At 45.9% G+C, this 6,227-nt stretch overlaps 1 pseudogene; it reads left to right on the top strand.

Moving 5' to 3' along the window:
• Window positions 1–4,870: 4,870 nt before the first annotated feature.
• LOC141104101 (5S ribosomal RNA) lies at window positions 4,871–4,988 on the top strand (annotated as a pseudogene).
• Window positions 4,989–6,227: the final 1,239 nt, after the last annotated feature.

Raw genomic sequence — 6,227 nt, 5'->3', positions numbered from 1 at the left:
ACTCAATCTATCCAAAACCAAACTTATAATTTTTTCTCCCCCATATGCCCCTTCCCCTGATCTCTGTTAAAATCGATGGCCCGACAATAAACCCATCCCCGCATGCCAAAGTTCTAGGTATAGTCCTGGACTCTGAACTCTCCTTTAAGCACCACGTCCAATCACTGTCCAAATCTTGCCGCCTCAACCTCCGCAACATCTCCAAAATTTTCTTTCTTTTTTTTTTTCCTTTATATCTTTATTAAATTTCTTTAAAAACTGATTCATACATAAATAATCGAGAACATATCTATACTATACATTACTTATTACATACATATCTGACCCCCCCCGCCCCCCCACCTGATCCTCTCTGGGCTTACTTTTTCAATGCGCCCAACCACTCCCTTTCTCACCCCCTTCATTGTGTTCCCATCTTTTCAGCAAAACTTACTGTCTGCTTGAAGTTTACCCAATCTCTCCATTTATCTTCAAACCCTTCCCATCCCTCTTCACCACTGAACCTTAGGTACTCTAAATCAGTGGTCATCAACCCTCCCTGATATGTATGTGCCTTACCAGGGGCTATGTACCACCGTGCCAAACATTTATAACTCATTTCTATATTTTTGTAGTCTATTGATGTAATATGCGCCCTCCTCATTATTTTTCCTATTTCAACATCATTCACTCGTGATCCCAATTCATCTTCCCATTTTCTGATAAATGGCGGCATTCCCAGCCCCTTCACATCCATCAATATTGTATATATCCTTGATATCCCCCTCTTTTTACCTGTTCCTATGCACAACTGCTCCAACGGGAGTAAGTTCTCTTCAGATCTAATTGGTTGGGGTAATGTCTCTGTAAAATGTTTCAGCTGGGAATACCGCCACCTATCAATCGCCATTAAGTTTTTTTTTAATATTTAAAATCCTCAAAAGTGCGAATTTTCCCCTTCTCCATTACAGCTTTTATTTGTGCATTATCATCCTTAATCCAGTTTCCAAACAGTCTTCCCAATCCAGGTGTAAAAAAAATGTGTGTCTTTTAATGGTGTCAGTGGTGAATTAAAGCCCTATTTTTCCCTTTTGTGAATCATGTCCCAAATTGCAAGTGCTGTATGTGTTATACTGTGTGTATCCTCATTCAAATCTCTCAGTTGTGCGGGTATCCATATTATTTTTCCTAGTGTAATTTTACTACATGTACTTTCTAAATAACCCATCTTTTTTCTTTATTATTTTTGCCCATTCTATCACCCGTGAAAGTATAATTGCGTTATAATAATTCTTCAGATCGGGTACCCCCAGGCCCCCCTGCCCCTTTTCCCTGGTCAGTACTGTCATGCTGATACGCGGCTTCTTTTCTTAATCATACATCAGGGGACACAGAGCCATAGTAATTACTATGTGGGTTATAGGCCACCATCAGGTGATGGACACTGGCACACCCTAAGACAGGAAGTCCACTCCCTATATAACCCCTCCCACTACTGGGAGTACCTCAGTTTTTTCGCCAGTGTCTAAGGTGTTGGTCACGAGTAAAGATGTGCTGTGCTGAGCTCCACTGGAGCAATCCTTGCTGGGGCTAGCTATGCAGCCAGATCCATTCAAAGTGTCTTTTTAGGCCGAATTGAATGGTACCCGGGCCTCTTGGTGGAAGAAACAAGGTTTAGCCTCCTTTATTAGGTTTATAACGCTTCTCTTTCTAGAGAGCTGGACCCCAGTGCTTTTGTTTTTTTCAGCCATAAGTTTTTTCTGGTGGAGTGCTATTACGGGTCCAGGAGTGCGGATCCCTCGATTAAAAGGGGGCCCCAGTTCCTGAAGGTTTTTTTTAAACGGAGCCCAACGTGAGAGGTGAAGATTGGGTCTGTTGGTTTTACCGCAGAAATCCCTGCGGTGGGAAAGGTAAGTGGAGACTTCTAAAGAATTTTAAAAGTTTCTTATAAATTGTCTCCTTTAAAAAGTAAATGTTGTCATGCCTAAAAGTCAACACTGGGGGTTGTGCAGAGGACGTACCTTGTCATGCTTTCTCAGATCATGCTGTGTCAGCAGAGGCTGCAGCTTCCTCCGGCTAGCAGTCACAGGACTCCGGTAAGATGTCGGGGGGGGATTTTTCTCTAAAAATACCCCCCCACCCGGACAAAACCTCTCCCCCTCTCCCTGAGTAGAGGGAGAAGCCAGAACAATTGGCGGATGCCGCTCTGTTCTCCACCGGCTCTTTACGGTGGCTTGTTACAGCCCTCCTTCTTGCCGCCTTCCCCCCGCAACCACACGCCAATCCCATCGGATCGGAGGCCCGCGCTCACCTGGGAAAACGCTCTTTTTTGAAAAGAGGAGGGCACGGTGGGAACACGGAGTGGGCGTGGCTTAGCACGGCATTGGCGTGCAGCAACGTCCAGTGCAGGGGTACTTTTTAAAGGCTCCATGTTTTGCTGACTGCAGCTGTCGGAGAGGCACAAAAGCTAAAATGAGGCATGTAAGTGGTGACGCTGGTATTCCTTTGGCACATTTACTAAAGCATCAGGCTGAGCGTTAATAGCAGCAACAGTTGCTGGACTATTTGCTCAAGCAGTGAATGCTATTTCTTCTGGTAGTACCTCTGCATTTGTGCATCGGGCTATGGTCAGATGGAGAGGTAGAAACACCCCAAAAAGAGCTCAAAAGGGGACTGCTTCAAGCTCTAAACAGCCTAAACTCATGGCATCCTCCCCTGAGAGGGGGTGGCCAGTCAGAGTGAGCCATCAGGGCTATCAAATATTGCAACTGTTTTCAACACTGCAGACCCTGTCTATATTACTGGAGAGGGTTTTTTCCTCAAGCCATAATAGGGCTGGCTAGCGGCTTTAATCGCATCCCAGAATGGGATAAAATGTGACAGGTCCCTTTCCATTACCCAGGACCCTCAAACTGAGGATCTGGGGGCGGGAGAAGATGAATTTCCCTCAGGGGACCATGGGGAGGCTGATGACTCCTCTTCTGAGGGGTCAAATACCAGGGGATCAGCTTCACAATCTGAAAGATTGATGGTGCAATTTTGCTACTCTTCATTGAGTCGGTTGATATGCCCACTTTTTGTTTGGGTTCACTAAAGCCTTCCCAAGCTGCGCATGCCTTTCCTGTCCATTCATTGCTGGAAAGGCTTATGCATTCTGAGTGGGATCACCCAGATAAGCATTTTGTTCCTACTATAACACTTTATCCTATGGAGGAAAAATTCACTAAGAAGTGGGATATACCAGCAATTGCCGCTGCTATTTCCTCTGTAAATGAAAGTTTGACTTGTCCAATAGACAATGCTCAAATGCTTAGGGATCCAACAGATAAAACGTTGGTATTCCTATTATATATAAAAAAAAAAAAAAAAAAAAACTTTTTTTCTCTGATGACTAGACCTGCGCTAGCAGCAATTGGTGTATATCACTCATTGAGAGACTGGTTTAAACAGGTGCTCAAGGTTATTCCTGATCAGCAGGCCAGGATTTAGCTGAGTTACCAGCAGCATTATGTTTGGCAATAGACGCCATGAGAGATTCTATTTTTCAAGCTTTGCGCCTTACGCTTGGGCTGGTGCATAGGCATATAATCTTGTGGTTGAAAGATTGGTCAGCCGAAGCGTCATGCAAAGCTCCTGGCTAGTTTTCCTTTTTCGTTGAACAGCTATTTGGGGATGATCTGGATAAATACATAAAAAAAAAAAAACAATTCTAGTGGAAAAAGTACCCTTTTGCTAGTTAAGTAGAGGAGCAGGGCTCTGGCAGCCCTCTCCTCTCCGACCTGTCATGTAACACATAGCCAGTAGAGGAAGTTTTCTGCACAGCTCACTTCCTCTACTGGCTTTTCTGTGTTATCTCTGGGCACTCAGCTGCTGCTGCCCTCGAGGCTTGAGCCCTTGTGCACGCTTCTGCTCCCAGCACTGTAAGCTACAGCTGCAGTGATTCTAAAGGCAGCTTGTCCCTGCTTGCTACTGAGACATTGTAGCACGGAGCCAAGGAGCTCTGAAACTCCTCCTCGGCTCTGTGCTACAGCAGGTGGAGCTCTCTGTACTCTGCCGAATTAAAAAAAAAATAGAAGCCCGTGCATACCAGAGAGACCGGTTGCCGTCGGAAGAGGTGAGAGATTGCCAAAGCCTGAAGTTGTGCAGAGAGGAGTGCACTGTAAAGGTGTGGGGGGAAGGGGGAATATGAGAGAAGAGAGGGGATCTGGGGGGGATGTGTGCAGAGAGGGTATCTGGGGGGATGTGTGCAGAAAGGGGATCTGGGGGGGATGTTTTGCGTTACATACTCCTGAACCCTGCATGCTGTATGCTGATCTGCATATTACATACGTTTTACCACTGCACTCTGTGTGATACCCTCTGTTACATATTCCTGACCCCTGCACTCTGTACACAGGGCTATATGCTGCATATACCTGATCACAAGGGATGCTTTGGATTGAATGTAAGTACTGTCCTTTTTGTTGATTTTTTTTTCTGTGCCTTGTATGATGCTGCACAACCCACATTCTTGAACCACGTGCCTTTTGTGATATGCAGTTCTAATCCTTAACTTACTGTAGTTAATTGATGCCGCAGTACTTCTCCCCTCTAAACAAGCTGTGGCTGGGGGCAGAGTTTGGGCGTGGTTGGGGGCGGGGAGTTGGGTGGGGAGGGTGAGTTCCTGCACCTATTCTCTGAGAAAAAATGTCCTCAAGAGGAGTAATCGTGTTTCATTTAAACAAGCTTTTTCTCAAGTGTCAGGAGCATCTGCCTCCAGGCAGTCATGACGGGTTTCGCAGTCAAGTTCAAGAGGGGAATTGGAGCCTCCTTATGAGGGGGCGCCCCTGCTCGCTCGAGTGGGGGGAAGACTTCTGCAGTCCTCACCGATCTTGTAGGAAGAGTGTCAGGAGCCTACGGCCACATCACCCTGAAGCGTCCGATCTCGTCTGAGCTCAGAAGCTAAGCAGGGTCAGGCCTGGTCAGTACCTGGATGGGGGACCACCTGGGAATACCAAGTGCAGTAGGCTGCAGATGGGTGACTTCCTCAATAACTCTGGGGTACAAACTTGAGTTCCGAAAGTCCCCGTCTCCTTGTTTTCTCAGATTCCAGAGAAAAAGAAGTCTCTCTTTCAAGCATTGGACCATGTTTTGTCTCAAAAAATTGATCTTAGTGGTTCCCATGCAAGAGCAGGGATTGGGGTTTTATTTAAACCTTTTCACGGTACCAAAACCAAATGGGTATGTCAGACCCATTCTAGATCTCAGAGATCTAAATTGGTGTCTGAATATCTGCTCTTTTCGCATGGAGTCAATCCGATCAGTGGTCTCCGTCCTAGAAGGTGGAGACCTTCTGGCATCAATAAACATCAGGGATGCATACCTCCATGTGCCTCTATTTCCAGCTCACCAGAAATATCTACGTTTCGGGGTAGAAAATCTTAATTTTCAGTTTGTAGCTGTGCCTTTCAGTCTAGCTACTGCACCTCGAGTATTTACAAAGGTCCGGCCCTGTAGCCAGATTAAGGGCCCAAGGTATAACGATTACAGCTTACCTAGATGATCTGCTCTTGATAGACCAGTCAGTAGCCCACTTAGACCAAAATATGATCTACAGCCAACTACCTGGAATACCTAGGTTTGATTCTCAACCTAGAGAAATCCTCCTTAAAAAAAAGAGTATTCTTGCCCCAGGCAAAGATCAGGGCCATAAAGGAACTGATTCAGGTGGTCAAGGCAAAGAAGAATTCTTCTATTCGACTTTGCATGAGGTTGTTGGGAAAAATGGTGGCTTCATTCGAGGCTGTTCGTTATGCTCAGTTTCATTTGAGGCTGCTGCAAAACGGTATATTTTCGGCTTGGAACAAGAAGATCCAAGCTCTAGATTTCCCAATGTATCTGCCTCCAGGGTGCACCGAAGCCCCAGTTGGTGGTTGATAACCAAGAATCTGCAGAAGGGAACCTGGAAGTTACCTGGAAGATGCTAACAATGACCTTGCCCATCAACTTTCTAGAGATCCGGGCAGCGCACTTGGCCCTGAGGGCCTGGACATTCAGGTTACGGAATTGTCCTGTCAGGATCCAATCCGACAATACCACAGTAGTGGCCTATATCAATCACCAAGGGGGGCACGAGAAGTCGTGCAGCCCAGAGAGAGATGAATCATATCTTAACTTGGGCAGAAAACAATGTACCTTGCCTATCGGCAGTCTTTATTCCGGGAATAGTAAATTGGCAGGTGGACTACTTGAGTCGCCAGCAGTTGTTC

Source organism: Aquarana catesbeiana, linkage group LG07 (genome assembly GCF_042186555.1).
Source record: "Aquarana catesbeiana isolate 2022-GZ linkage group LG07, ASM4218655v1, whole genome shotgun sequence".
Lineage (NCBI taxonomy): Eukaryota > Metazoa > Chordata > Amphibia > Anura > Ranidae > Aquarana > Aquarana catesbeiana.
Note: the sequence above shows the minus strand (reverse complement) of the source record. Positions and strands in the feature narration are given on the sequence as shown.